The sequence below is a fragment of the Anas acuta genome, chromosome 10 (assembly GCF_963932015.1).
Source record: "Anas acuta chromosome 10, bAnaAcu1.1, whole genome shotgun sequence".
In the NCBI taxonomy this organism is placed as follows: Eukaryota; Metazoa; Chordata; class Aves; order Anseriformes; family Anatidae; genus Anas; species Anas acuta.
Window position 1 is genome coordinate 1,895,175 of NC_088988.1, and position 22,473 is coordinate 1,917,647.

The following is a 22,473-nucleotide window of genomic DNA, read 5'->3' on the forward strand; positions in this document are numbered from 1 at the left end:
CTGTGCGCACAGGACCAGCACTGGTTGTGTTTCTCTGGCTGTTCCCTCTATATTTATATTTATATTTATATTTATATTTATATTTATATTTATATTTATATTTATATTTATATTTATATTTATATTTATATTTATATTTATATTTACTCTCAGCCTGCTCCTCTGCCAGTCTCTCAGCTGGGCCCAGGCTCCTCTTTGGGTTTTAGATGCTTCAGCTCCTGGAAGAGGAGTTTGGAAGTGACAAGACGGGGGCAAAGGAAGTTTGCATTTCCAAAATGACTAAATAAAAAGTGATATTTCTTAAAAGACACCTGGCTAGGGGGGAGTCTCCGCCTGCTGGTGTGTGGGCTGCCGGTGTGGGCTTTGGCTACATGTGGTGGGGATGTGGCCACCACGGCACGGAGCAGCGTCCATCCCACCCCCCCTGCATCATCCTGGTGGTTCGTGTCAGTGCCAATCCTGGTAGCCCCTTCCCTGGAGAAAAGAGCCCTGGGTGCCACCAGCTCTGCTCTCAGCCAGGGACACCACGAGGGGACCACAGCGTGAGGACCGAGGTGGCCACCGCATCCCCAGCAGCTCCCTTGGGGCTCACCTGCCCCTGCTCCAGGACACGGCGGCGAGGGAGCGAACGGTTGTGTGGAAACCCCCCCAAAAAACAAAAAAGGAAAAAAAAAAACAGCAAAAAGCTGCTGAAACAAAGCAGGAGGAGAGGGCTGAAACCACAGCACTGCCTCTGCAGAACCCCGCTGTGGCTCCAGCCTTGGGCCAGAGGGACAGGGAAGGAAAAAAATCTCGTGCCCTGCAGCGGGGTGGGAGGACGGAGCCGCTCGGGGGCTTTTGGGCAGCCCCGGGTTCAGCTCCGGGTTCGGCGTCTCCCCTGCGTGCCCTTGGGGAAGTCATTTAATCGCGGTGACTCAGCTCTCCATCTGCGCATCGCCCAGATAAAGGCTCCCCCTCGCCTATCTGCCGCTTGTATCGTCTGCTCAGATTATCGGGGCAGGAACTGTTCTTGCCATTTCGATGGACACTGCCCGGCACCGCCAAGCCCTGATAGGGCTGGGAGGTGCGTGGGGTTCGGCACAAGGGGGTCCTGGTTAGGGTGGGGGGGGCCCGGTTGGGGTTCGCCCCCCCCTGTGGGTAAGCAGCGAGCCCAGAATTGGGGGCTGCTACCTTGGGGGTATCGTGGCCAGAGGCGCTGTGCTTCCTGCAGCCACAGCTCCGAGCTGATGGAGGTGGGTGTGGGAGCAGGTGGAAAGAGAAACTGCAAACCCAAATGGGAAAAAGGGAAAAAGGGAAAAGCCATGGGGCCGGGCGGGGGGCACAAAAAGAGCCCATGTGTGTGTGCGTTTGCCCCATGTAGGGGCGTTTTAGTGCTGCATCAAGGGCACCCATCCCACCCGCACGGCTCAAGCAGCCGCCTCTGACGGCGAGGCTTTGGCTGGGGCTGTGAAAAATCCCTTCCTCTTGTGAACTGGCCCCTTCTCAAAGCCGGGGCTGTTTAAACTTTCTGTCTCTTGTGGCCGGGCTGCAGTGGGGCCGCGTGGCCAGAAAAGCAGCTGGGGAGGTCACAGCCTCGGGGGCTGAGCCCCGGCATCACCACGAGCAGGGATTCGGGGGGGGGTCGTGGCATCCCCTGAGCCCGTCGGGGATGAGGAGCTGAGCTCCTGGCTCCCAAAAATAGCATCGGATCCTGCGCCGTCAGCTGGCCGTACCTTGGCACCCCTCCGCCGCTCCGCTACTGCCGGGACTCACTTCCACCTCCCATGAAATATGAATTTCTTGGCTGCAAAGGAAAGAGAGAACTATGTCAGGAATCCGTGTTTGGCTTGGCTGCCGGCACCGTGGCTCCGAGCGCCTGGGCTGGGCTCTGGCAGGCGGCTGTGGAAAGGAGGGGTTCCCTCCCCAAAAACGTCCTGCCACGGCCACACCGAGCTGGGTGCCCGCAGGAGCCAGAAAACCAAAGTGGGGATGGAAAACCAAAGGGGCTGCGTCTTCTTCTTCATCTCACCCCGTCCCCTGCATCCCACCCCATCCCCTGCATCCCACCCCATCCCCTACATCCCACCCCATCCCTCATCCCTGCTTGTCCCCAAGGAGGGAGGCTGGGGCTGGGGACCGGGGCCAGCACCACGCTGGGGAGCGAAGGAGAAGGTTTGGTGACAGATGTGCTTTAGCTGAGAAAGGCTGAGGGGTCCCGTGAGGAGAAGCCACGGGATGCTCACAGCATGGGGGGGCTGCGCACTGGTGCGGAGGCTTGAAAAGGACCTGGAGGGGCTGGAAGTGATGCTGGTGGACACACAAACACACACACATGGATGGTTTGGTCTGGCTCTGTCAGGGCGAGGAGCACCGCAAGAGGCCGTTTCCAGCAGAATTTTTTTTTTTTTTTTTTCTGGCCAGATGAGGAGCTGGAAGGTTATTTCTAAAGTTAGCTCCTTGCTCACGATGGTCAAAAATTGATTTTCTGGATCCGAACAGCTTTGAATTTCCAAGCTGGTGAGAGTCCAGCTTTCAATCTGGATCCAGATTTCGCGGAGTCCTGCTCCTTCCTCGGGCTGCTCTCACACAGCCTCCTTCCAAACGAGCCGCGGGCACGTCCCCGCGCCGAGCCGAGCAGCTGCCCGGGCACCCCGCGGGATGTGGGGGTGCTGCATGCCAGGGTCTCGGCACCGTGCCCAGGCTCCCTCCCAAATATCTGCGCCGCCTGAGCTGGAGGTGCTGGCACGTCTGGAAAATGCCCCCCAGGGCACCTCGGAGGCGTCCCACGGATGGAGAGGGTGGTGGAACGAGAGGAGGCAGGGAAAAGGGCTCAGCCCTGGCTGGAGGTCACCCCAGCATGCTGGCAGAATAAGAAGGGATGGGTGGATCGAGGCAACCCAGAAAAAGAAAATCCCATAACGCCCAACCCAGCGCCCACGGGAGCCTGGAGGTGCTGGGTGTGAACCAGCTGCAGCCCACCGGTCCCATCGCAAGGCTCAGCCAGCAGCTGCTGAGTCCTTCCCAAAGGCAACAAGAAGGCTGATGGCAAATAAATGGTTCGGGTCTGTTTTGGTATGGCCGAGCAGAGCCCTCCAAAGTGCCTGATTTCCTCAAGAATCCCACGGAGGAGGCACCCGAGCACCTCCTCTCGCCCTGCTCGCCAGCCCCCAGGACTGCGTGGGTTTAATCTCCTCCGGGGATCAGCAGAGGGGCTGGGACTGACAGCAGCATCTTTGTGGGCGCGGTAATAAAGAATGACTATTTTGACATTTATTTAAGAAATATTAATCTTTCATTTTCCTTCTAAATGCTCCTGTTTGCTAAGGAACTATCTGTTACCTAAGTGCTCCGATAAATCTTCTAAGGTAAAATTACATGTTAGATGCTGCCAGAAGGGTACATTTAAGAATGCTTCCCAAATTATCAGCTGCATTAATCTTAATTACTTCGGTAAAAGTAGAGTCTGGCATTAGGGTGAACTAAATTGAACGGGTGTTTGTTTGTCTTTATCATATCACATATTTGAGATCATTTAACAGGACGCAGATAAGAGGCGCGGGGCAGCGCGGGGCAGGGCAGCTGCCTGCTGAAACCGATGGCTCCGGGTGACAAAGAGCAGCCAGGAGGGGACCGCAGGAGCCCTGGGTCCCCGCCGCAGCAGGACCTGTCTGGAGCAGGGCAGAGGAGCAGGGAAAAAGAGATTTCATCCAAATTAACTCCTTAGGCACTGCTTGGAGTCGTTAAGGAAGAGCAGGAGGCTCAAAGCTGGCTGGTGCCCCGCCGAGCACGGAGAGCACCGGGTGGGTGCGGGGTTGTTTCTGCCTGAACCCACCTCATTTGGATGAAGGAGGCGTGCCTGGATGGGACCAGGCTCTTGCTGAGTGCTTTGCTAAGTGCTTCGGGGCACAGACACGGAACTAAGCGTGGGATTAAGCGCTCTCCTTAGCCAGGGCCTTGGAGAGGTATCGGGTGCGGTGGCTGCGCAATCGCTGCATCTCCCCAGGTCTGCGTGACCCGGGCAGATCCGCTAGCAGCACAGAGCGAGCTTGCATAAGCCAAAAGGGGCTGGGGAGGATTTTCCTCTCCCTTTTTTTTTTTTTTTTTTATATTTTACAAGACCTTCTCCATCCACACCCCTGTGCAAACCATGACGAGCGCGCAGCTGCTTAAGAGGAGCCGGGGGAAGATGGTGAGAGGTGACGGTGTGCGCTCACGGAGGTGCTGGTGGGGGACCAGGTTTTGGGGAGCCCCGCTGCGACACCCAGGTGCCCCCAGCCCTCGTGGGACAGGGAACGAGGCCGATGTCACCAGGCAGGAGCCGGGCTATCGGCGCGGCACGTCGGCTGCATCCCCCGTCCTGCTTTCCCAAGCTAGGGCCCCGCTCTGCACTTCCCGCCCAGCCTGTCGTGACCCAAAAAAAAAGGGGAAAAAAAAAAGAAAAGAAAAAAAGAAAAGGCAATGACACCATTCCCAGGCCAATATCACGTTTCCTTCCTCCCGGCAGAGCCTGGGTCTGCTCCAAGCTGCCTTCCCCTCCGCTCCTGCTCACAGCCCTGGTCAAACAGGGACAGGAAACCCGAGAGCAGATGAGAACATCACCGTTATTTTCACCCAAGCCTCATTTATCTCTGTGTCCTTTTGGCATCCTTTTTGTCCCCTTCGCTCCACGGCACGTCTGCTGCAGTGGCTGTGCTGGGGCTTGGGGGGGCCATGGCCACGGTGCCAGTGTCACCCTGTGCCCCCTCCTGCTGTGCCCCAGCCTCTCTGCAGTGCCACCAACGTCCCTCTTTGCGCTGGTCCCTTTATCACCAAAGGCACGCACCTGGGTGCACCCGATGAGCTAAAATCAAGCCCCCCAAACTCTCCCAAACCCAGCCAAGCTGCCCTATATCCCTCGGCGTGTTCCTGCAGCACCAGCAGCGCCAGCTCTTCCAGCCCCTCGCCATCGGCATCGTCGCGCCTGAGCCGTGCTGGAGCCAGGTTTGCCGCGGGAGCGGGCGAGCTCCGGTGGAGCAGAGATCAGAATCTGCCCCGCGCTCATCCGGCCTGCTCTGCCTTTGCATAGGCACACACACATCCATTGCTCCGAGGGAAATTAATTGGCTCGTGGCAATTAACACAGCCACAGACTTCAGATGAGGTGGGTGCCGTCTCCAAGCTCCTGGTTCCGCCCTCGCTGGCTGCTGAAGCTCCTCAGGTGCTGGGAGTCCCCTTTCCATGGGCAAGTGGCTGGGGACAGCACTGGTCCCATCCTTCCCACGTCTATTCCACTGTCCTGTGCAGGACGGGTGACATCGGGTGGGTGACATCGGGTGGCAGTGGCCACCCTGGCCGTGTCCCCCCCAGCAGGGTCGCTCCCGTCCAGCCCGAACTCGTTACCGCAGGATCTGATAAGGAGGAGACTTGGGCTAGATTTGGGGAGCTTTTAAGCTGTCAACTTTCCTATAATTGTTAGCAATGTTTTAAATAAGCTCTCCTCTGAAATTTTTGCTTCTGAAAGACAAGATTAATGAGCATTTCCTTTGGGGGTTTATTGCGCTGTTAATTATTCTCTTCCAGAAATTTGGTTCAGAATATTATCAGCCTTTTTTTTTTTTTTTTTTTTTTTTTCAATTAAAAGCGATAATAATTTGCCCCGTATAAAAGAAAAGCGGATTTTAAATATATACATGTGTATATATATATGTATATAACCCCTTCCTGATTAAGTCTAACAGCCGAGCAGCGAGCTGAGGGCGGCGGGGGCGCGCTGCAGTGCGCACCCGAGCCCTGCAGAGGGAAGCAGAAGCCGGCCGCAAATTGCTGCGGGGCCCCGGGGCTGCTCCGAGGAGCGGTGCTGAGACCCGTCCAGGGCCTGCGGTGCGATTCCGGTGCGAATTCGGTGCGAATTCGGTGCGATTTGGGTGCGACTTCCAGGCACCGAGCTCGCCAGGAGGTGGCCGGTGGGAGGTGGGTGCCGGTGGGAGCGCGCAGGGGGGAGATGTCTGCGGAGCTGGTGCTTTGCAAACAGTGCTTGATGACCAAAAAGCCAGGATTTCACCCCAAAAAAAGCCTTTTTGCACTGGGAAAACTGTGGGGCTCGCAGCGGGAGGTTCCTGGAGATGGGACTGAGGTCTCCAAAGCGCAGCCTGGGCCGGGCACAGGCGTGTCGGCGGGTTCACACGCTGCTCGCGCTCCCCAGCAGACATTCCTCGTGTGGCTCCCAAATGCAAAACATTCAGAAAATGCTCCGAATACAAATGCTTGCTTGGTGGGGGACGGATCCGATTACACCCAGGGCACAGGGGGGAGCAGGCCCACGCATGGCTTTGCTGGAAAACACCCTGCAGACTGAGCGAGAGCCCCAGACCACGTCCACTGCAAGGTTTGCTTTAACCCCAGGCTGTCCCTGCTGAAGTCGCGCAGAAAAATAGAAAGCGAACGAGGTGCTGAGCTAAACGCAAAGCTGGCTGGAGATGCTGCATCCTGGCAGGTATCTCACGGGGGTGGGCACCTCTGGCAGGCCCCCGGTGGGACACCCATGGGTGCGCTCCTATCCACTCCCCTGGGGATGATGGAGACGTGCTTTGGAAGGCACCAGAGCGAAAGCCCTTCAGCTGTGGCTCTGAGCAGCATCGTGTACCCGTGCCCAGATGCCCAGGTGAGGGGCACATCGGGGATCAGGTGCGCTCAGAGGCTCGGCAGGGCAGGGGCTGCGCTCCAGGAAAGGAGCAGGGCTGCACCACCTTCTCCCCACGCTCCATCCCTCTGCCCACCCAGCACACAGGGACCTCAAAATGCCCCGCCACGCAGGCTCCCCCTCCCCACGCCCCACGTGAGCTCACACCCACGCCTGCCCGTGCCACACCGCGGTGTCCCAGTGTCACTGGGGACAACCCCCAGCACGCTCCTTGCCTTACCCACGTGCCGGCGCCGTCCCTGCGCTCCTGCCAAGCCCTGAGCAGTTTTTTGCTGACCTGATAAGCCCGGAACAGAAAGCCCCACTGCATACCCAAAGCCTCCTGCTCGGGAAGCTGCTATCAGCGCTGCCGGGAAAGGCAAAGCAGGGCTGTGGGGCAGGGCAGAGGCCGGTGCCTGTCCCCCCACCCCGATGCTGCCCCGTTGGATGCTCACAGCCTCTCTCAGCTGCCCGGACCTGCAGCTGTGGCGCAGACCCCGAGACAAAACCCACGTGCGCAGCCATCCCCATCCCCGTCCCCGCCAGCCTCCAGCAAGGGTTTTAACGCAGCTTCTGCCTGCCTGCTTAATTTACTGCCTCTTTACTCCTTTCCTCAACCGATGTCCTCTGGAAAAACCGAATGCGACCAGGTCCGCGCTGCCCAGCCCCTTGATTTATGTCTGCTCCAGAACATTTCCCCATTGTTCGGCCAACGGTGTGCGTCAGCGCCTTGCAATCCTCCGCGCGGCGAAGGAGAAGCAGATGGCTCCTGGCCTGGGGGAAGGGGAGCGCCTGCGCGAGGCAGCGGCGGCCAGGCAGCGGGGAGGGGGCTTTTTGGGGTGTCCCTCCCCAAATCCGGGTGGCTGGAGGTGCTGGGGGGGCCTCCAAGCTCCCACCTGCCCCAGGGGCTGGAGAAACGGCATCGGCGCAGGGAGTTGCACCTGATGGAGGGCACGAAGCAGGATGGGTGCCGTGGCCATTCCCTTGTCTTTTGGTGGAGAAAATCCATTTTGGCTTCCTCCACTGCTATTGCTGAAAGACCAGCTCGCCATCACCTCCAGCATGTCGCATCTTACGTCTGCAGGACGGGAGCAAATCCACCTTCAGACAGGAGGATTCCCTCCCCTCTCGCATTTGGGGCTTTGCAGCAAACAGCCAGCACCAGAGGACGCAGCCCGGACGGAGACACCGGGGGGACGAAATACGCTGACAGCAATTTTTGCAGCTCAGCGTGGTGGCAGCGCTGACGGTGCAAACACCGCGTGCCACCAGCTGCCGAGGTCTCTGCCGGGCTCCCGGCACGATGCTGCCTTCACATCTGAGCTGCAAAACGCATCGGTGGAGCGGTGCCAGGCTTTCAGCCCGCGGCGGGGCACGGCTGAGATGCGAGCGCTGCGTTTTGGGGAGCTGCCTGGCACCCGCCGAGCCCCCTCCCATTTGCCTGCTCCGTCTCGCGGCGGACGCCGAGGCTGAGAAATGCCCTCTGTGTTCTCCCCGGGAGCAGAAAAGGCTCGGGGGCCAAAAAAAACGCGCGGAGCTATAAAAAGGCCGATGAACAGAGGCGCATTCATGGCGCACTTCAATCGGCTGCTTCGTAAAGATGCTGGGAACGCGCGGGCGCTTTACTGGAGCCGGCAGCCCCAGCTGGAGAGCAGCAGGACGGCAGCGCCCGGCAGCCTCTGCCTGCACCAGGGGCTGGGACGGGTTTGGGGAGGGTTTGGGGGCTGGCATTAAAGCCCTGATGCCTGCACAGAAGGCCCCAAGGCAGATGCGCTCTGCCATGGTGCTTCGTGGGGTTTCCTCTCCCTTTTTTCCAGGTGAGACCAAGGTTTTGATGCAGTCCTCTCATGCCCACGTGTCTCCAAATCAGTGTCTGGCAGCGCAATGAAACCCCTGAGGATTAGCACATCCTGCGCCATAAAATGCCCAGGGTGGGCTGCTCGGACCAGGACTATTGCCACGAGCCCTGCACAAGCGCAGAAATTCATGGAGAAACCCACAAAAAGCATTCTGACAAAGCGGGGCACCCGCAGCCCCCCTGGGTGGCACATGGGGAGGGGGCACAGCACCAGAGGTCCTTGTGGCTCTCGTACCCTCGCCCAAACCTCAGGAAACAGGTCCTGCCCTCTGACAAAGCCAAGGCATCGCGGGATGCTGCGGCGAGCCCACCATCATCCAGGTGAGGGGAGGCCAAAATTTTGGTCCCCAAAGCTTTTGTAAAGTCCCTGTGCCCCCAGCACAGCAGGAGAGGGCGCAAACCACAAAATAGCAAGGTGGGAAAACTTGCCGAGCATTTCTTCGGCTTTTTTTTTTTTTTTCCCTTAATTTCCTTTTCTTTTTAAGCCGGCACCATCCGTGTGCAAGCGCGGCTGAATAATGCCAATATTCATTGGCGGGACAAGCCCAGGCTCTGTTTGCTTGGGAGGCAGGTTTGCTCCCGAGGCCCGCCGAGCGACAAAATCCCCTTCCTCACACTTGTGTATTTTTCTTTCATCAGCTGAGAAATTAGCGCGGGGGGTCGCGGAGGGCTGGGGGAAAGGCACGGCGCAAATATTTTCCTTTGGCTGGAGGTGAAAAAGCTGCGGGCACAGCGCCGTGCCGCGAGGGGGGACGGCGTCCCTCCTCGCCCTCAAAAGATGCAAAGTGAGGATGAGGATGGGGAATTTCCCTTCTGTTTTGGGGCATCGCTTTCAGGCCGAGCAGGGAGATGCGTAAAGCACATGGGCGAAGGAAGAGTGGGTCTGAGGGAAGGATGCTGCTGCCCTTCCTGCAGAGAAAACACAGATGCAGCTGCTCCGCGGGGTGAATCACCGTGTCGAGGTGATGCTGCAAATAAAAAGGAGCTGGAAAGCTCAGAAATAGCCCCAAAATAGGGCCTGAACCCAAGCACGGTGGCTCACTGTCCCACACCAAAGCTCACGCACCCAGTGGGCACCTGCACAGCCTGCAGGGAGCTGAAAGGCGCTGGGAAGGAGACGGGGATGGCTCCGAGCATCCTGCAGGTTGGCCAGTCCTGCTGAGGAACTGGGAGGAACTGGGGGAACTGGGGCCAGCACCCTGAGCTCGGGGCACGTTGTGGTGTCAGGGACCCGGCTCCAAGCTTTCCAGCGTGTCCCAGCGCTCCCCTCGCCTTCAGCCTCCGGAGGATTAACGAAAAAGAACAAAAAGATCCCAACCCTCTGGGAGCCTGGAGAGAGGAAAAAATGCGTATTTTTGTATCCTGGCTGGAAAACGGAATTCTTCCAAAGAGTGACAAGTTTTCACACACAAAAAACACAAATAAATCTCACTTCTGAAAAAAGGGAAGAATCCCCCTCCTTGGGGGTTTTCTCCAGCTTTCCATCCGGGGAAGGGGCAGGGGCAGGGGCAGTGCCCCCCCTCCCAGAGCCGCCTCAGCCCATGATCGCTTTCCTTCCCGGCACAGAGCACCCCAGACAATCCCTAATGCCACGGCCACCGGAAACTATTCGTTTCCCTCTGCTATTTAGCAACGAGCGACGCGGTGCTGCCGCAGCCTCAGCACGCCCCGCATAGCTGTGCAGTGAATTCACAGCCCGCCTGGATTTTTCCTTCACCTGGAGTTTCAATCCAGGGAGGGGGGGAGCACGCAGGAGCCGCTCGCAGGAGGATCCGCGAGGGTTTTTGCGCATGCAACGGGACGAGGATGGGGCGCAAACACCCTCCATCCTCTCCTTCCCCTTGGGGACACGTGCACCCTCCGAAAACCAGCGTGAATTTGGAGGTGGATTTGTGAAAGCCACCACGGGGCCGCGGCGCAAAGAAGCGCACGCAGCGCTCGCCGCCGTGCTCTTTTTTTTTTCTTTTTCCTCCCTTTTTCCAACAAAACGGAGCGAGTAATAATTTTCGCACATGGTGCCGGGCGCGAGAGCTGCCGTAAAGTGGCTGTTTATTTCATTAGCGAGCCGCCGGCTGCTCTCGGCTTCAGGGAGAGGGGGTGTTGGAGCGGGGGCCCCCCGTGCCCCGTGGGGTATCGCTTTACCCCGCCGCTTCCTGCCCAGGTGAACCCACACAAACCCGCCTGTGTGATGGAAAACCCTTCGGCACCCCAGCCGCCTCTCCCCCGAAAACACAGCCCGCGATTCAGCTTCCCTCCCCCCGGCCTATCCAAGGCGCCCTCCTTTTAACACAGAAAGTGGCATTTATCTCGGGATTCCTCAAACCCGCAGTCCAAAAAGAAAAAAAAAAAAAGAAGAATTAAATATCCGTCTGCGCGCCCGTCTGTGCGTCTGGCTCCACCCGCACCCAAACGGGGCTTTTCCAGGGGTTTGGGTGGCCCAGGATGGGATCAGCCACAGCAGAGAGGTGTTTTTAGCCTGGATTCCCCCAAAAGGGAGCGTGGGTGCAGGGGCTGGCTCGCGGGGTGGTGGCAGAGGTGTCACCAAAGGGAAACCAGCAGCGGCCAGCCCCAGCCTGCCCCGTATGTAGTAGGGTAAAAAACCCCTCCTGCACGAGTGATCCTACAATAACAAGCAGGGAGTGCCAAAAAAAAAAGGGATTTATGGTGCTGGGTCCCCCAAAACTGAGCCGAGGCGAGGAGATGGAGGCACAGCAGGAGGACAACTCCCTCGCGCCCGTGTCCGTCCAAGCGTCCTGACACCCAGCCTCCTTCCGCTGGCCACCCTTTAATCTTCCTCGCCGCGGGTTTCTAAACTGGGAATTACAGGAGTTGACTTGTTTTTGTTTTTTGCTTTTAAAGCTCTTTCTCAAAAGCACGCTACAAGGACAGCAAAACCCGCTGCCTGCCCCCGTGCCATCCACAACCACGGCGGGGGCCGCAGGGGGCGCGGAGGACTTTGCCCGTGGTGCCAAACCCAGGGGAGCCGGGGGGGTTGCTCGTCCCTTTTATCGGCTGCCAGGCTTCAGACGGGCAGATCCCAAAATCCCTGGAAGGCAGGGCTTGGCACGGGGGGGAGCCCAGATGCTGCCTCTGCCCTGCTGCTGTAATTACGCCACCAAACTTAGAAAGCAGCGGAAGAGCCGCGTGTAGCGCTGCAATTAGGAGGCTGTTTAATTGCGGGGCGCTTGTGTATTGTTTTCCTCTCCGTGGCTGCAGCTGCCAACAACCAGCCCAGCACCAGCACTGCAAACCCAGGCACCGGGGGGCTCCCCATCTCGTGTCCCCGAGCACTGACACCGCGGTGCTGCACGGGGACAAGGGCTTGGCACCCCAAATCTGATCCGTCGCACGCATACGGCACCAACTGGTGCATCCATCCAGGGAAAAAGCCTCCGGAATGTGTATCTGCTGATGGAAGGTGCTTTCTTGGAGCAGCAAACATCGCTCTCTCTCCGGGACTCCCCTTCTCCTGCCCACGGCACGCTGCCTGTCCCCAGAAGCGGCGAGGAATGATTTCTCCCTGTCAGCCTGGAGATTAAAAGGGATCTCTGCGTGGGAACCGGCGGCGGCAATGGAGATGACACAGGAGAGCAGCTGATTTATATCACGCTGCCCCTGCGCGTGCTGCGCATAAATCTGCAGCTTTTCATGGAAAAGCGTGAGTCGGAGCAGCTCCTCGCCACGCCGCTTATCTCCTCGCTGGGTGACTCAGCCCCGCAGCGCCAGGCTGGGCTCTTAGGCCTTTAAAGCGAGCAGTCACAATGACTGAACTCTCCCATTTCATTAATTTCATCCCAGAAGCAGCTGCGGTGATGCGAGTTTGGATGATGAGGAGCACCTGAGGATGCCTGCAGGCAGGGAGAAATCCCTGCTTTTTCTCCATCCTGCTCCCGACACTTTCCCCAAGAACCAGCTTCTCCATTTGGGTCTTTTACCGGGCTTTGTGCGCAATTTCGGGCTCAACACCCATTTAAACTTTATTCTCCTCTCTGCCAGAGAATCCCTCGAAGCTGCTGCTGGCACCGGGCATGCTGAGCTACACCGACCTTACACCGACCTCTTCCAGCTTTAACGGGGCCGGGTGCCCTCCTCCTGCCCAGCCCCAGCTGCCCACGCAGCACCGCTCGCCCTGCGCCATCGCCTTGCTTTGCCTCCCCGTGGGCGCAGGGGCTTTGCCGGAGCAGCCGGCTGCATCTCCCTGCCCCGTGCTCCTGCTCCTCTTGTTTTCACAGCTGACGGCGGGGCTGGGAGGCTGTGCGTGGGGATGATGAGAGGAAGCTCGCCCGAGGGGCGGGCGGCAGCTGCGGCCACCGCTGCCTGCACCTGGGCTGCTCGGGGAACCGCCGCGATGGCGAGCGTCACCGGGGCGGTGGCACGCGGCCAACCCGGCTGGATGGGCAAAACCTGGTGCCTCGAAGCCCGGCATCACCAGGTGATGGGTGCCCAGACCCAGCTGGGTCTTGCAAAGCGTTGAAGAAGCTGCTGCTGCTTGGCCCGAGGTGTCCCAGGGTGTCCCAACCACTCCGGGCACTTGGTGGGAGCTGGGGGAAAAGTCATGGCTGAGCCCCACGGTGGGGAAAAAGTGAGAGAGCCCTTCCTTTAGTGAGCTGCCCTCTGCTCAATAATGTCCCAGGAAAAAGGAAACATATAGATACGAGCAGACCTTCTGGGAGTTCCCTCATCCCTGCTGTCGGATGCTTCCCACCAGGCTGCGGATAGCTCGGCCGCATCCAACGCATCCCGAGCATCCAGCCAGCATCCCCGCGCAACGACTGCCACCGGCGTGTCCCCCTCTGCAACAACAACAGGCGAAGAAAGAGCACTTTTGTTTCTTCCTCCTCTATTGACACAGCTGGGAGGGCTGGGGCCGGGACAGGGTTCCTCCTCCGCCCAAACGCTCGGCGCGTCGGCTTTGTGGCGCGTTGCAGTGGAAGAGAAATGTTCAGCTGCTCCCCACGGGCACCCCGTGGGCTCTCAGACCCAGGAAGGATTTGTCTTGGGAGGACGGCTGCGTGCAGCACACGAGCTGTGGATGTCGGTGCAAAAACCAAGCTGGAGGAGCCGCTGAACCCATCCTGGGGCTTTGCACCTCGCCGTGCCGCGCTGGTGAGCCCGCAGCCAGCTGGCCCCTCGTGGTCCCATGCCACACTGCTTTTCCCATTAAGGCACGGCCCCTCTGCCTTCGCTTTCTGCAGAAAAATTCACCGTGCTGGCTTTTGATGATGCCTAACCCAAGTATTTCAGTGTCATTTCTTCGGAGCACCCCGATCAGCGCTGTGACGGCGTGTGGAGGAGATTCACCAATAAACCGCGGAGAGGAGCTGCGCATCCCCCAGGGAAGAAGCCCCCGGTGCTGCTGTGCTTGCTGGAGGCAGCGCAGCTCCTGCACCCACCTGGGGGAACGGAGCAGCCTCGAGCATCGCCTCCGAGCTGCGGGGATCGGGGATTTGGGCACTGGGACGGGGCCGGATCCGGGTGCCCAGCGGTTGCGTGTTTGGTGGGTTTGCTCCTCTTCGCCTCCGGCCTCCGAGACGAGAGACAAATGCAAAGCATTCCTTTATCTCCCTGCCTCTCCGGAATGACAGGCAAAGCAATAAAATGCATTTTTTTTTTATAGAGCTGTAAATTTAATTTCCTTTTAAAGCATTTGCTTCCACTTAGAACTCGATGGAAATCCTGCGCTGCTGGCAGAGCTGCAGCTTCCCTGTCCTGCGATCAATGTATGGAAGCAGAAGGCTGCAGCTTTTGGATGAGCTTGAAAGTTTATGGAAGGGAAGATGGGCCGGGGGAAAGAGAAGAAAATTCTTGGGGCATTAAGGGCCTAGTTTCCATCTTCCTCGTGAACCTTTCTCAAGGGAAGAGCTTGAACTGCTTTGTGGTGGCCTCAGCAGCGCAATCGATGCGGTTTCTGCCTGCAGCACACAAGTTCAGGGCACGGCTTGCAAGGGGGAGAAAAATCACCATTTTCTGCCCTAAAACACCCACGGGGTAGTAGGATCAGTGCAAACCTAGGGGGAGCCCAGCAGGTCAAGGCGTCCAGCCGCCAGAAGCAGCACGGGCTGAGGCATGTGTCCAGCATCCTTATGCCATGGGGAAACCGGAGTGGATTTTCCCTGCTTAAAACCAAACAGCAAGGGAAGGAACGGCGCTGGGACAAGCACCCAGGGCATGGGAAGAGGAACGTGAGCAGAGGTGTTATCCCACGGAGCAGAGCAGCAAGGAATCTGGGAAACCTCTGTGCTCCCAGCTGGATCCACGGCACCGCTTCGGACACACGGGGCGAGGAGCAGGGTGCGTTTTGGGGATGAAGTTGTGGACAGGTGCTGACCACCCGGCCGGGAATCCAGGCAAATTGCCCAAGCCAAGCAGAAAGTTGGCTTCATTTTTCCAGCGACCCAGACAAGCACAACCCTGCGAGCACCACGGCGCCGCCGTGCAGCAATTCAGGACTCAGGACGTGACCCATTTCCACCGCCCCGGGTCCCAGCGGCACGGCCAGACGCTGAAAACCACGGCCACGACTGGCAGCCGAGTGCCCAAACCCCACGGGCTCCTTGGAGCAGCAAATCTCCCGGAGCAGGGACGGGGCAGATTTGTGCCATGGGATGTTGCTCTTGCGAGCTCCTAACCCTGATGCTGCAGGGTTAGGATCCTTCGCAGCCCCAGCCCCGTGATGCGCAGCCGGGGCGATCTGTACAAAAGATGTCCCTGGTGCTGGAGGCTTCAAAACCCCAGAAGTTTAAAGCGCACCATGAAGCCCACTTCAAAGAGCTGCAGCTTCCTACTTGATAACATCAGGAGCCTGGATCAAAGGCTGCGTCCTAGGAAATCCAGCACGGGAAGGGAAAATAAAATTGCTTCCTCCAGAGCATTCCTCGCTGCTGAAAATAAGCTGCTGGTTTAGGAAAGTTAGACCGTCAGGTTAAAATTATACATGATGTCAGAGCGCGCTTCTCGAATGGTTTTGTGGGGTATGGGGGTGGCTTGCCTGCGGGGTCAGGGGTCTCAGGATGCAGGTCCCAGCCCACAGAAGCAGCTCTTCACTGCTGCCACAAAGCAAATCACACAAATCACTCCACAACCAGGGGATGGGCTCATCCCTGAGAAGCCACCAGCAGGGCTGGTGCCCCAGCACTGGCTCCAGCTCAGGTTTTCCTCCCGGCTTTGTGGATGCCATCACCAAGGCACGGGGGAAAAGCAAACCACCTGATCCACAAAGCCGGCTCTGATCACACAGCATTGAAACAATCCCAATAAAACTCCTGGAAAAATCACCAAGACCCTGCAAGAGCATGCAAAAAAGCCTCGTGGCAGCAGATCCCCTTGCACCGGCAACCGCGTGTGGCAGCATTCGGGATGCTCAGCTGCACCCCGTGCCAAACGATGCTGCCGAGAGCACGGGGAATCACTGCTGGAACAAACCAGAGGGAGGTGTCCTACATGCACGTGCCCTTGATCATTTTTAAGAGCCCTCCTGCAAGCCTGTCCCCGTCTCCATCCCAACGTGCCGGGATGCTTTTGGGAGGTCCCCATCCTGCGGGTGGGTGATGGCTCCCCACCTCCTCCTCCTCCTTCTCCTCCTTCTCCTGCCCCCAGCTCCGCATCCTGCCCTGCTCCAGCGCGGGGACAGCGGCCCCTTTCTCTGCCGGCCGCCTCCGCGATGATTAGTGCCTTTCAGGAGCGGGCTGTTTTTTTATTTCTTTTTTTTTTATTTCTTTTTTTTTTTTTTTCGCTAGCCGGCCCCAGATGAATAGCTCTGGGCAGAAGCGAGCAGACAGCATCCCCTGTATTCCACGCTTCATATGAAAACCAGATGCCACGAGTATGGTTACAAATCAAAGCTGACAGGGGGACGAGAGGTTTACTTAGGAATTGAGAAAGGGCACGAAACCTTTCAAACGGGGCTACCGTTTGCCCCCCCCCGGCACACAAACCCATCACCGCACCGCCCTGCGCCGCGAGGGGCTCGACGCAGCCTGAGAAATGCCACCAAGCAGCCCCTCGGCCTCACCCTTGCTTCCCGTTGGACTTTATAAAAATGATAACCGGGGTAAGAAGCCGTTACCTGGGGAGCCCTTTTATTTTTGTTAGTTTTAACTTATCGCTGCCTGCATTTGGACAGCTGCTTCGGATTGCGCGAGGCGCGACCGAGCCGCGTGCGGGGCTGCGCCGGCAAAGCGGCGAGGAAAAACCTCTCCCAGCCAAGGTGGTGGCAGGATCCCGACGGGCACAGCGCCCTAATGAACCGTCAGCTCGCAGGGGGGGTGGCGCTGATGAAACAGCCGGGCTAACGTTTAGTGACAGCCGCGATTTCCTAATCCGCCCCAGAAATAAATGGGAGCCGCGTGGAAGAAAAGCGCGGAGTTCGCGCCCGGCCCTCGCCGGGGCACCAGCAATGAAACGAAACGTCAGGGTTTATAAATGAACCCTGGAGGTAATTCCCAACCGGAGTGTGGGAATATGCAGGGGGAGGCTGCTCGGGAAATGGCTTTGGAAGCTGCAGGGTTGGGGCGCTGGGGATGGTGCAGGGGTGCTCTGCAGCCTGCCCGGCACGGCGCGCACTGGGGCGCACGGCACACACAGCCAAGGGAATTTTTGACACCGAGCAATACTGAAACGAGTTGCTGCTGGCCTTCAGGATCGATCCAGCCCCATTGTGAAGGTCTCCTGGCCTGGACAGAAGGCTGATTGGAAATCTCTGTGCGCTGAACCCTTCGTGGTGCTGGTGCCACTCGTGCAGTCGGTGCCACGAGATTTCCCGGCCACAGACGAGGCCACCCAGCAGACACGGGCGGCACGTCGGATTGCAAAACCCACCAGGACGCAGACCAGATCCGCACCACACGAGCCCTGCATCCATCCCCAGGACCTTGCTGTGAACCCAGGGTTGTGAAACCCTCCCTGGCCAACGATCCCGTTGGGGAGCTCCGTTTGGAGGAAGGATTCCTCTCTCCTGGGAGCAGCGGCTCTGCGGAGCAACCTGGCCCAGCCTCCCGGCAGCCCCCGCTGCCGTCCCAAGCCCAGGAAACGTTTCAGCCCGGGTGGTTGAAGCGAGCGCTGCGAGCAGTTGGCAGCGGAGATGGCTCGGCCTGGGGAAGTGCTCTGGGATGAGAAGTATGTGATAAATTAAGCTTACTACTATTCCCCGCGATCAGCCAGTCGCTGGCTTCCAGCGCGCCGCTGGCCAGCAACGTCTCACCGAGGGATTCTGGCCTCGCCCCGAGAGCCTGCGGTTGAATGAAAGCAGATATTTTGCACCGGCGTCCAGAGGCTGATGCAGGCTCTCTCAGTGACAGAGAATTCACCACGGCTTTCGTAATCTCTTCCAAAGTTAATTAGCCCCACTTCTAAAAGCTTTCCCGTTTGAATTGCCCAGCCTGCAGCCTCGGCAGCACAGACGGCTCAATGGGAGCCTCAGCCACCAGGTGCCTTCCATCCCTGCTGCTTTTTCCAGCCTGAAATCAAACCTCCCTCCTCTTCAACAAGCTTAGGAGATTCAATTCCTGGATTCTCCCTTCTTTTTTTATGCACTGAAGCTGTATTGAAGCTTGTCCCTAGGCCCTCTGCGGCATCGCACACTGCTCAGACTTGGGCTCACAGCCCCGACCCGGCCACTTTGCTGTTGGAGATTTGTTTCTCCAACCTCCACAGCACCTACAGGCTCCTGCAATATCCCCTGGTGCTCCTCCAAATCAACCAACAAACACAAAAAGACCTCAAGAGCCCTCGCAGCCCACCCACCAGCACACCCTGCGCGCACGCGGTGCTCGGCGGTGCACACCCACAGCTCGCCCAGCCTGCAGCACCGCAGCCAGATTACAAACGCCTCAGAAATGATATCACAGGCAACTTGGCACAAAAACCTGCTGATTTCGTGCAAAACGCAGAGCAGCTGATCGTCACAGGCGGTGGGGCTGGCAGGAAAGGGGGGGTGCAGATGGAATTAAACTGGGGAGCTGTGGCAGGGGGCACCCATCCCGGCACAGCTCAGCCACTCTCCAAAGTGCAGCTTCACCTGCTCCCACCCGCAGCTGGCTTCGAGGGAACAAGCTCACGTTTAACCTGGCCACTCGGGGTGAAAGCCAGGGTGGGTTTTCATTAAAATCATCACCAGTCATCTGCACCAGTCATCTGCACAATAATTACCACCACCGCACCATCACCACGCTGTAACGTCACCAGCCAGGAGGAGCCGGGGTCGGATAAATGGCAATGAAATGCTTCTCGCCCTGGAGAGGAGGCCACCAAAACATGCTCAGAAGGATTTCATATGAAATAAACCCCCAGCCTGGGTGGATATGCTACTGGGAAGCACGGCACTTGCTGCACTGCTGGAGCTGGGGGAAGCATTGTGGAGGAAAAATTACCCAAAAACACAGGTTGGAGCCACCGGAGATTAATGTCCAATGAAAAAAAGAGATGCACAAAAAAAAGCCCAAACTTCCCATTTCAGGAACAATACTGGAGCAGTAAATATATATATTTTTTAATTTCTAAGTGGCCATCAGTCACCGTGACGACGCAGCAGGTCCTGCACACGCGGCCACCCCCCCGCGCGGCCGTACAGCACCGTGGTGCTGAGCGGCTTCTCCGGCAGCACGGGGGAACCCTGCTGGCTGTGACACCCTGCCACCAGCTCCCTCGCACGCCTCTGCACGCCGGCCAAGGCAAACACCATTGTGTCAGGAGCAGACAAGGGGCCGGTGCCAGCGAGGGCCGAACAGGCGGCTCTTTGTGCGCCCCGGCTGCCGGTTTAGCTCGGGGTTAGGGCAGCCGGAGCGTGCAGCTTTTCGCTCCGAGCCCTCGTTAATGGGGAGAGGAAATGAGCAGCGTTAGGCAGCGGGGCTGGGCTGCAGGGGAAGAGAATGAGGAGGAAGGCAATCCTGCGACACGGGGATCCAGAAATGGCTCAGTGGGTCCTTGCACCCAGCCAGCGCATCCCCTGCACCCTGTCCCCTGTATTCCATCCCCTGCATCCCGTCCCCTGACACCCAGGGACACGGGGACCATGCTGGGTAAGGACAGGGATGGTTCCCGATGTCCTCCCAGGCTGCACAAGGTGCACGAGTCCTTCTGGGCTCGTTTCATGAATGAACCGAAATGATTTCAGTTCGGTTCAGCCGCTGCAACCTCCTCCAGCAGCTCCTTCAGCTCTCCAAGCCCAGGCTGCCTCCTGGGCATTTCCTGCCCATTTTAAAAGGGTTTTTGGAGAGAGAAGAGTGAGATGCGTCCTTGGCATCCTCCCGCCTCTCTGCTTTCAGGTTAGACACAGGGATTTTAGTAAAACCCTTGGCCTGGAGTGCCATCTTTCCCTGCCTGCGCTCGTGGAGCTGTGGGGACTCTTCGGTGGCTGCTGCGAGGTGCCCAAGTCCCCAGTTGAGTGTGAGCAGCTCCTCCTTGCAGCCGGGCCACTCACCCCATGCCCAGCACCCCAAATCTGGGCAGAGGGAATCCGATGGTGTCACAGGCACATGAAGCATCCCCTGTGCCACTGCCACGCTGCAAGGAGCATCCATCGCTCCCCGTGGCCCAGGAGCTTCACGGGCCCTTGCTTTGTTTTCAGCAGAGATAAAATGTCAACATTTTTAGGCACAGAGGGACGGCCAGAGAGCCTGACCTGTCAACATCCAGAATGGAAAACACGCTCGTCAAGTGCTTGGGATGAGGTTCTAATTACTCCCCACATACCAGCCTGCACAAATACAGCGGAGCCGTCCAAGAAAAGCACGCTTCAAGTACGGAGAGCTTTTCCCGGAGTTAAACGCGGTCTCCTTTTCCTTGGGAACCAGGTTTCCTCTCCTGCAGATAACAATCTGCTTCTGCTGGGGTTGCGGTGCTTCCTCCTGGCCCTACAAGGCGCTGGCTCCCCGGATGTTTCACCCTGGAGGAAAGGAGCGGCACCCTCAAAGGTGATGGAAGTGGTGATGCTGCAGGACACAAGCTGGGCAGGAGCGACTGAAGGGTTCTGGGGTGGTTCTAGGGGATTTGGGGACATCCAGCTGCACCGACCCCAAAGGATGCTGCTGGTATCTCAGCCGGCTCTTGTCGTGCCCTGCTCCTTCCCAATGTGGGGTTCTGCACTCTTGGTGCAGTCCTGGAAAGGGGGATGGCTTTTTAAGGTGCATGAAGAGGATGAGGCGGTTTTATAAAGTAATCCTCTGCCCCTAAAGCTCGCGTTGCTCCTCGTCCAAAGCGCCGGATTTCCTCCTGCACGACTTCACCTCCTGGGTGGCCTCGGAAAGAGGAACGGGGAAGAGACCCGAACCTTGTTTTGTGGCACAGGTCAAAGCTCTTCATCTTCAGCAGCAGTTTCCCGGCTCCCAGGTGCCCACCAGGCATCGCACACGAACGGATACATCCCCAGAGAAAGGCAAACCCGGCCACCAGCCCTGGGGTGGTGACCATGAGCAGCAGCAAGGCTGGGCTGTAGGGACAGGAGAACCTTCAAAAAGCAGGGACAACACCAGCTCTGGGCCAGCGGTGCCTCAGTTTCCCCTCCAGCCTTTTCCTTGCCATGGGCATTTCGGTTTTGACTTGCCAAGTGACCCCCAAGCAATGGGGTCTGTGCCGGGGTGGGTGCCGCTCCCCAAAACGCTCCAAGCTGCCACCCTGCCACCTCCCCAGAGCTTTGCAAGGAACTTTCTCAAAACCCCCCAGGGAAGGAGAGCAGAAGTGCAGCCCCGTGCATCCCTCGGGGCCGCCCCGTGGTGCTCGCTGGGCTGTTTGCAGCCCCACGTGGGGGCCCTGCCCTCTGCAATCCATTTACCGCTTGGCACCGTGCGCGGAGGGCTATTTTTAAAAGGTATGCAACTGTCCCAGAAACCCCACTTTGAAGTGTGCTTCAAGGCTTTGTTGTCGTGAAAAGAAAGGGCTTTTTTTTTTTTTTAAAACGTTTTGTAATTAAATGCAAACACGAGCGAGTTACTGGCCCGGGGCCGGCCAAGCAGGTCAGCTCTGCTCCAGCAGCTGGCTCTGGAAGCCGTCCACAGCTCGATGGACCTTCTCTCGGCACTGCACAATGCTGCGTTCGGCTGTCAGCTGGAAAAATTTGCTTCCTGGACGCTGATAAGTACCAGGAGAGCACGGGGTTCATTCTCATTTCTCTGCAGCCCGGTGCTGGTGCACGAAAACCGTTCCCAAAGCTGCCTGGGGTCAAGGCAGCCTCCAGCTGCTCGTGCCAACTGTGCCCCCCTGCTCCCAGCCTGCCTCCTCCTCCTCTTCCTCCACAAACCCCGACTTTGCAGCATCCCCACGCTGGGCTGATGGGGGCTGTGAAGGCAGGGTCAGGCTATGAGGAAAAATGAATGAATTCAGCACTGCTGGGAGAAGCGGGGGTCCCCCTGCGCTGCCTTCGCCGGGCGGTGATCCCAAGGTGTTCCTGTGCCCCGGGCTGCAGTCCCGCTGTTATTGCAGCCTGGGTTTAACCCGGGCTGGGGCAGGAGGGTGCTAATTAAACCCGACAGCTTGACAGGAAGGGGCGTTGGATAATTCCTGACGTCTGGGCAGCGCTGCCCAGCGCTGGGGAGGGGGCCGGCGCTTCCCCGTAATTAAAAAGCAGCAGATTCCCAACCGAAAATGGATGAGGCTCTTCTTTTCAAGGGACACCGATGCCTGCCTGCGGCTGCATTTTTCACATGCCTTCCTAAGGAGATCTCTATCGAGGCAGGGTGAGGGTGGGAGGTTTGAGGCCTGTGGTTTGCAAGCTGCTGTGCATCGCCCTGGGTGCCAGGAGCTGTCCCCGCGCGAGGGACACGGGACAACCCGCAGGAAAAGCCACAGGCTGGGGAAAGGTTTCAGAGCGCTGCCTGGAAAGCAGGTGGGCAGGCAGCAAGGGCTGCTGGCACGGGGGAGGACGGCCTTGCAAGGAGGCCAAAACGCAGAGCAAATACCTGCTGGCCTCCCTGCCAGAGCCCGGCACACGTGTGCTGCGCTCCCGGCCCCGCTCTGCGCCTGCCAGCCCAGCAGTGCTGGGAGCAGG

At 58.4% G+C, this 22,473-nt stretch overlaps 1 protein-coding gene across 4 annotated transcripts in view; it reads right to left on the bottom strand.

The window, feature by feature from the left end:
* Positions 1 to 22,473, bottom strand: part of ZNF469 (zinc finger protein 469) — a 212,027-nt gene that overhangs the window by 15,904 nt on the left and 173,650 nt on the right. For all 4 annotated transcript variants that reach the window (XM_068693679.1, XM_068693681.1, XM_068693678.1 and 1 more), the window contains one exon: positions 1,713 to 1,783. The gene's annotated coding sequence lies outside the window, so the exon portion shown is untranslated. The remainder of the gene's footprint in view (positions 1 to 1,712; positions 1,784 to 22,473) is intronic.